Source organism: Miniopterus schreibersii, assembly GCF_964146895.1.
Source record: "Miniopterus schreibersii genome assembly, chromosome: 21".
In the NCBI taxonomy this organism is placed as follows: domain Eukaryota; kingdom Metazoa; phylum Chordata; class Mammalia; order Chiroptera; family Miniopteridae; genus Miniopterus; species Miniopterus schreibersii.
Genome location: NC_138123.1, coordinates 4,398,013 through 4,406,056, shown reverse-complemented (window position 1 = coordinate 4,406,056; position 8,044 = coordinate 4,398,013). Strand labels below are relative to the sequence as shown.

Sequence of the window (8,044 nt, the reverse complement as noted above, 5' to 3'; positions counted from 1 at the left end):
CACATGACCTTCTCCAGGTCAGTGAGAGACCCGGCCTGGGCTCTTTTTTCTTCTGTTGTGTGAAAAAACAGCTCGGCTTCTTTCCTTGGCACTCGTTTTGCCCTCACGTGGGAGCGCCTGGCTTCCAAGGGTGACAAAGGAGGAAATTATATCACAGAAGGGAGAACAGAGGGAGGCGAAGGAGCCAGGAACACTTCCTGAGCCCCGGGGTCCCCACTGAACCAAAACCAGAGCTGAGGTTTCTGTCACTTGAAACGTAAAAAACCCTAACGGATCAAATATTTGTGGGTTTGATTTAATTGACCTTTTTTCACCCCTGTATATTTGTTGGCTTTCAAAACTCACGTCTATAGACAGCACAAATTATATCCCTGGGTGCTCACTGGGCCATTTCTCAAGACTTGGGTTCAAGCAAATATTATTCCAGTTGAGTTGTCTCCTCTGTATATGAGCCTGGAATGAAAGAGTATGGTGATTCCCCCCCCCCCCCCTGCATTAAGTCTCCCTGTGGGGTGTGTCCTTTGCTTGAGGTTTGTGTTTGTCATGCTTACGGCGCATTCGAAAACACTCCCTAAATTCGGTCTTTGAATTAAGCTGTAACCAAGCTTGTATATTCATTAGAGAAGAAAAATTCTCTTCAAAGGAGTTCAAATTGTTTATTGATTTTCATTTCTGTGTTCAAAGGGAGCCTGGGTAAGTCTGTCTCAGCACAGTCCCTGCGGGATAAACAGCCAAGAAGTACATCACATTTAAACCCAACGGGGCAGCCTCCAACCAAAATAGGAGGATTCTTCTAAAACTCTATTAGTAAATAGTAAGAGGATGAGATTTCCAGTTTGATAAAGATGATTCTTAACAAGGAATAACAAATTTGCCACAGCTGGCAAGAAATGACAATTTAGGGGAAGCTTAAAAAAATGGAAAAAAAAATATGGGGAGTCAAGAGTGCATTCGGGTGGCCTTCTCTTGCCCTATGGCTAGGGGTAGAGAGAGAAATTTTTAAATATCAGTTCTTAACTTTGATCATTTAACTCTCGATGCAGTGGCTCCATTGCATAGCCAGCTGGGAGAGCGCACAAAGCGGTCCATGCGGGGGTGCGGGGGTGCCGTTCGCAGGTGATCACACCTTCCTATGTGATACTCTCTCAGGCATCACTGAAAAAGGGAGGTGCCTGTTTATGAAAGAAAAAGACTATCAGTATGAATATTTTATGTGTCTTGAAGCAAAATCTAAAAGTTAGCTTTTAAAGAAATGAACGTAGGGGTTGCTGAATTTTCATGGCCCTTTGGTAAATGTTTACTATCCCAAAAAAGTACCAGACCCTGATACATAGAGACTGTAAAATCTTCTTTTATTACCTTCATTTCTTTTTAGAAATAAAACTAAGCATGTTTTATTTACTAACCCTAAAGATAAGCTTAGGGAGATGAACCTTTTCACCCAGATTCAAGATCGTTGTGTTCGAAAGATACCTACATTTTTGTTTTTTATTGGTTCTCAAAGGCTAAAAATAAGGGACCAAAATTAGTTTTAAAAATCAACCAAATTTTGCATTTGAAAGTTATGCACACTAGAGTTTTACCTCTGTTGAGTGAAATAGGAGAGGAGGTCTCTTGCCTGGTTTACTCCTGAAGACTCAGTTTTGGGCTTCAGCTCTCTCCGTAGGCCTGGAGTTCACCCGCTGACACTCCCTCAGCGCAGGGCCGAGCTGAGGACCTCTGTGCCCGCACACGCTGCCCTCAGGCCGTCACAAGCCAGGTCTGCTAAGAGTCCCGTCTTTCCTAAGACACTACAAGCTGTCCTGAAGGAGAGCCTTTATTTATTTTAATCCGCGATCCTTCATCTCCTGCCAGGGTAGCTGGGATAGCATAGGTGCTCAATAAATATGTCTTGAAATGAAATGAACTAAGCCCCTGCCCTTCTGTCCTTGCCCTCAAATCCCCCTCTCCGAAGCAGCTAAGCAACCAGGCTTCTTTATTCTTGGACCGAAGAAAATCACATGACCATTGTGCCTCCAGCAGGCCCACTCCATGGGAGCTTGGCTGAATACCCAGTGCCCACAACAGCCAAGCATATATTAGGTGTTTAAATATTTATGGAATTTTGGTATCAAATCTAAATTTAAGGTTTCCCAATATTAGGTGGGTTCATAAATGCTGATTTTTTTTTTCTTGCACTCGAGCAGATTTTTCTTTTTTTGAATTAGAGATTACCCCAAAGCTCTCTTGGTTTCCTCAAGCCCTTAGACACATCTCCAGCTGAGACCCGCTGTCCCCTTCCTTGATACCATGGGACCATGGGATGTGTATTTTCTCCATCCACCCTCACTGGGATGTGTTGGCTGTACATCTACATAAGGAAGGGTGAGTTCATCTCAGACTCATGAGAAAAATTCACTCTGCTAAGTACCAGTATTTTCATCGACTTGATTACTAACACTGGGACTTTTACTCCGTGCTTTAAAACGAGGTATATTGAAAAAAATCTTTTGCATTATCGCTAATAATTATTGGTCTTGTTAAATCATCTTCTAGTAGCCAACAAGCTTTATTTCAATGCTGCTATCAATCAGTCATTCACCTGCACATATGTATGTCTGATCACGTAACCCACTGTAGAAAAATTCGGGTGATTCCAAGGTGTGGAGATTAGTATCTGCTAACAGCTGAGTCTTCACCTATAAGAGAAGAGACATAGACATAGCAAATTTTTTATTAGGGTTAGGTCCTAGGTCTTGCAAACAGTAGTTCATCTAAACATTTTGGTCTGCCTATTTATTTGCAAAACAAAATCCAATTAAAAATGAAAAGATTAAACATGTGTTTGATCTTTTCTCTATATTTAATCTGCATAAATCACAAGAGCAATTATTTTATAATTTCCAGATATTTGGCTTTAATTTATACTTTTTCATATAGGTCTTCAGCTCAAGAACCATTTTGATCATAGCTTTCCAAAAAACTATAAATAAATGCAGGTAAGCCACTTTTCCAAAGTTCTCTAGGGATCAGTTGAACTTTCCTTGGGTTAGGATTTCGTTGCATCAAACGTTATTTGAAATAGAGAAAAATGAGAGTTAACAGTTTCTGGCTGTTCAAAATCTATTTATCTAAAACTACAACCCTACCCAACATCTGAGGCCATGCATTCTCTTTGTAAAGCCCTCTCTTTTAATAATAAAAAAGTTTCTGGCTCTAAAGGGGATTTCATTGCAATAAGATTTGTTGCCATATAATATAACCTGGGACTAAGCTAAAACCAAAAGGCAGAAAATCATTGGCAAATTAAGAGACACAGCCTAGCAAAGTACAGAAGCTGTAGTTATTGCTTAAAAACACAGAAGGCTTATTTATGACTTAAAAATTATGAAGTTAATTCTTTTAGAGTATTGAGTTCAGAAATAATGGGTTTAAAGCCAATTAAATTAATATCATTGATTTGAAACCAATTAAAAGCTTTTTTTATTATTGTCATTATTTTGAACTCAGTATGCCAACCCAGTACGTGTTTGTTAATTAAGTTAATTGTTTTGACTGAAAGAAAATAGACGTTTACATTAATGTCATCATTTGTTTCAATCCCTGAATCAGATTTTTTCCCCCCACACTTGAAAAGTTTTCTGCTGGTTTGCAAACTGCTTGTCCAATTTCCCAACAAACTGATTTCATTACAAGGACTGTTGTATATACTCAAGGTCTAGAAGTCTCTCACAACAAATGGAAAGATCAAACGGGATTTATGCTGACAAATAATGCACTCCCTACACTAGCATACTGTTACCACCAGAACTGAATATTGAGCAGAGAAAGACTGTGAACTAGCATGTATTTCTGGGAGGAGACATAATGTGTGTGCAAAGAAACAGGGGTAGAAACAAAAAACGGGGAGAAAGGCCAGAAAATATGTTTGCCTGGAGGTAATACACCCTACCATTGTCTTTCATTAGAGAAGAAGCACATTTTTACCCATAAGAGTTTATTGTTAAATCCCTATATTTTGCATTATAAGCCTGTTAAAGATATCATTTCCTATCAGGACAATAAGCTCAGAAAACCAGGTGATTGAGAATCTATATGTCAACATTTATTCATGTAAGGTGGTAGAAAAAAATTTTGAATATATTCATAAAGGGATCGTGGCTGGCCTGGTTTCTTAGAGACACCCTATTGATCCAAGTCATGGAGAATTTGTTTATGTCACTTGTTGATAATACAACAGATGAAACTTGGTTTTCAGATCTTGAGACCGAAGCACTAAGTTAAGGCATATTCACACGTGGCTTAGAGCACAGCCTAGAGTGCTCCCAAATTATATACAGGTAACTGAAACAAGACCTGAAAATACTGAGTTGCTGAAGGAATTTGTAATCATTTAGGGAGACACACACAAAAACAAGTAAGTATAAAACAACAGAAAGGTGCCAGGATTGCCCTAGACAGCTTGGCTCAGTGGTTAGAGCGTCAGGGCCCAGACCGAAGGGTCCCAGGTTCTATTCTGGCCAAGGACACATACCTTAGCTGTAGGCTTGATGCAGGAGGCAACCAGTCAATGTGTCTCTCTCACATCGGTGTGTGTCTCTCTCTCTCTCCCCTTTACACTCTCTCTGAAAAGCAATGGAAAAAATATCCTTAAGTGATGATTAAAAATATATGTATTTTAAAACAAAAGGTGCAATGGTGAAGCTGTGCTTTGATAACCCACAGTGCCCTGGGCTTTCTGTTGGACTTCAGCGTAGAAAGCATTTTTCTCTCTTAAATTGAGATTTTTAAAAAAGTAGTCTGTAAAGGAAACAGGTTCAGCAATTTTATGAATTTGGCTCAGTTTTCTTGGCCAAGGTTTTTATGGCAACTTTAGTGTGTAGTTTTTTTTGAGTTTTTTTTTTTTTTTTTTTCTTTTAATCTGTAGAGTGTGTTGGATTGTGGACAACCCAGGAAGAGTTGATGCTTTAAAACTGGCGTGATTTTTAGGTTGCTAAGAAAATGATTTTGTTTCAATTCAATATCCTGTGCTACTGAAAAACTGCCCCAACCTTCCTTGGTAGGCACGCTGGTAACAGAACCACTTGCTACAAATTAATTTTGAATTTAAATTCCATTTTGGTGCCGTCTTAGCGTTTATGAGAAAAAGATTCTTGGCAAAGGCCCTGTTACAGTAGTTCTTGTAAAATAAGCCCCTGTTGGTCATTTCTTCAGTGTCTTACTGAGACCAGCACTTGACTGCTGCCTTTTGAGTGGTGTCCGATGTGCCAGGGTGAGCTCCTGGGTGTCCACATGCCAACAAATCTGCAGCTTCCATCCCCAACTCTCACTCTGTGGGTCTAGCCCACTCAATGGAGTTTCTAGATCAGTTTTGGGGTTTTTCTCCAGCTTCTTAATACTCCTCGGCACATATGTCTGGAGACCTGGTCCCCTGCCCTGTTCCCGTTTCAATCTTCTCCCTCAAAAAGTAGAACTTACTACTTCTCTGAGATCCACTCCAATCTAATAAAGCATCCTAGAACCACGGTTATGGAGCTACGTTCTTCAGAGACCCCTGATGCTAATCCTGCCACCAGATTGGACTTTTTGGATGAGACCTAATGGAAGACCTGTCATCCTTTTTTGGTGACAGCGGTAGTCTAGCCACCTTCCCATGTGAGCATCCCCCAAGCTCACCCTTCCCATAAGAATACACTCTTTCTGTTGATTTGCTTTAAGTTCCTAGATTCCCTTGGAACTGAGACCGTGAAAGTGATGATAAACATCTATGCTGACATTGGAGGAAAATTTTACAAGTCCTGCTCTCTTTACTTCTAAGAAAATAAGGGTGGACAGAAATGTGGTCCTAGGTATCTGACATGGCAGAGGTGGTTCAAATATTTCTGAGCTCCTGTGTGGCAAGGGTGGTCCTAAGCAAAAAGGAAGGATCTTACGGTAAACCAGACAGAAAAATAGCCACAGAAAATGTTTATGGTCTGATTGGAGAGTCGAGCTGGTTAAAATGTAGTAATGTTATAACATGTACGTGCCGTCCGGTGCAAGAATGGGGTGTTATGGGGCATAAGAGGGATTCCTAACCCAGTCTTTGGAGTTCAAGGAAGACCCATTATTAGAAATGACCACTACACTTTCACATAAGGATTAAGGCAATTGCTGGAGAAGGTAGAAGAAATAAATAAGCTGAACTGTTAGGGCAAGGGGAGCTACAGAAAATAAAACAAGCAAAAGACCACAGATGAGAGAAAACATGATGCATTTAGAGTACCCAAAGTGTTTCCTTCTTCTAGGATTATAAGCGTAAGAAATAGGTAGTTGTATAAAATACCCGGCACCCATAAAATTCACCTCTAAATTCTCCGTGTGAGGCTGCTCAAAATATCTGTTATCTGCAGATGCACCTCTTTGACTTCCCCTCTCCTAGTTGGTCTCGGTGTTCCCATCTACCCTCGTAAAATCCACCCGTCTCAGTCTCTTTGCCTTCTAGGCCTTTAAGGGCTGTGATGAAAGCAACAGTGAGAATCCATCATGAAATGCTGGGCTTGGTTTTGCTGCAACACATGTCGCCGACAGCTCTGATGGGTGTGGAATACACACAAATACGGGTGCCGTCGGGTAGGGTGGGAGGACCGAGGCCATCCAGGAACACGCTCATCCCTTCTCCAAGCCGACGACGGAAATCTTCAGAAAGAAACGGCGGGTCGAAGACTCCCTCCTGCAGGAGACCCCTTGTTCCTCAGTCACGGGGTGAGCCCACGTTTGTCTGCTTCCATGAGGAGACGTATCTCGATGGCCATGGGGACCCTCATCCGAAAAGCTGTTTTTATGGGGAGCCATTGGCAAGTCGAGTAGCTGAAGAGCATTCTAATCAGCAGTGTTGAGAGCCTTCCGTAAATGAGATGACTGTCACCAATGTTCTTTTTTTTTTTTTTTTTTCAGTTCTAAGTGGCAATAAAAGAGAACAAATAAAAACAGAAAACTATAATTGGTCTGGTAATTGAGCCATGAAAATGTACCATAAAAAAACAACAAACCAGGGAAACGGTGACATTCCAAACAATTCAACTAGCATTTCCAATAAGTCCTGTTCATCCCGGCTGGCGCACCTGAACACAGTTTTTATTTATTTTTTTTTTGAGGGGGGGGCGGTGGTGTTTTAAACTTTTGAACATTAAAGACATGTCAGCTACACTTTGAAAAAAACAACAGGAGCCCGGCCGGGCATGGCTCAACCGTTGAGCATCGACCTAGGATCCAGGCGATCGGGGTTAGATTCCCGGTCAGGGCACAGGCCCTGGTTGCGGGTTCGATCCCTAGTTGGGGGCGTGCAGGAGGCAGCCGATCAAGGACTCATCATTGATGTTTCTATTTCTCTCTCTCTCCCTTCCTCTCTCTGAAGTCAATAAAGATATATTAAAAAAAAAAAAAAAAGAAAAGAAAAGAAAAACAACAGGATTCACTTGGGATTTCCTCGCCTCACTGGTGGGATGTGAGGACATATCCGAAAAGGCCGGCGTTTTATTTACAGCTTCATTCCTTTGGTCGTTTGTGGAATAAAGAAAACCCTTTTCATTATAGCCGGGTGAGAAAAATGATCATCTGGAACTTACCCCCACCCCTCTGCCCCCCATTCTTCCGGTTCCACCTAATCCCTTACAAGACAAATGCGTGACAATTTAAGCTGCGCTATGGTTCCGTAAGGAAGACCCGTCCCTGCCCAGGGAGAGAGTGTCTGCCATGCACTGCAAAGCGAGACAAACAACCCTCCACCCCAACCAAGCCATTTTGGTCCAGTTTTTTGCCGAGTGATCTGATCAGGGACTGTGTCAGGGATCCAGCTTGGCAGGTCACCAACAGGATTCAAACGGACCCTGAATTTTCTTCTAATTATGAACCAAGACTCTGTGTCAACAGACGCACCAGACCATCTAGGCCACTGCGTCCCGTACCACAGAGCTAATAGCTCTTAACGACGGTCAGAAAATCTGATGACATTTCTTATCGGCTCTGTCTCCCATCATAAAAAATGTTGAAAGGTTAACCCATCTCTGAGCACTTGTTTATCAGA

At 41.6% G+C, this 8,044-nt stretch overlaps 1 long non-coding RNA gene across 1 annotated transcript; it reads right to left on the bottom strand.

Moving 5' to 3' along the window:
- Positions 1-638: 638 nt before the first annotated feature.
- Positions 639-6,919, bottom strand: LOC308550241. Its single transcript, XR_013997861.1, has 3 exons — positions 6,325-6,919; positions 2,582-2,678; positions 639-1,172 (listed from the first exon to the last, which is right to left on the bottom strand). It is a non-coding gene; the product is annotated as an uncharacterized lncRNA (long non-coding RNA).
- Between the last annotated feature and the right edge of the window lie 1,125 nt (positions 6,920-8,044).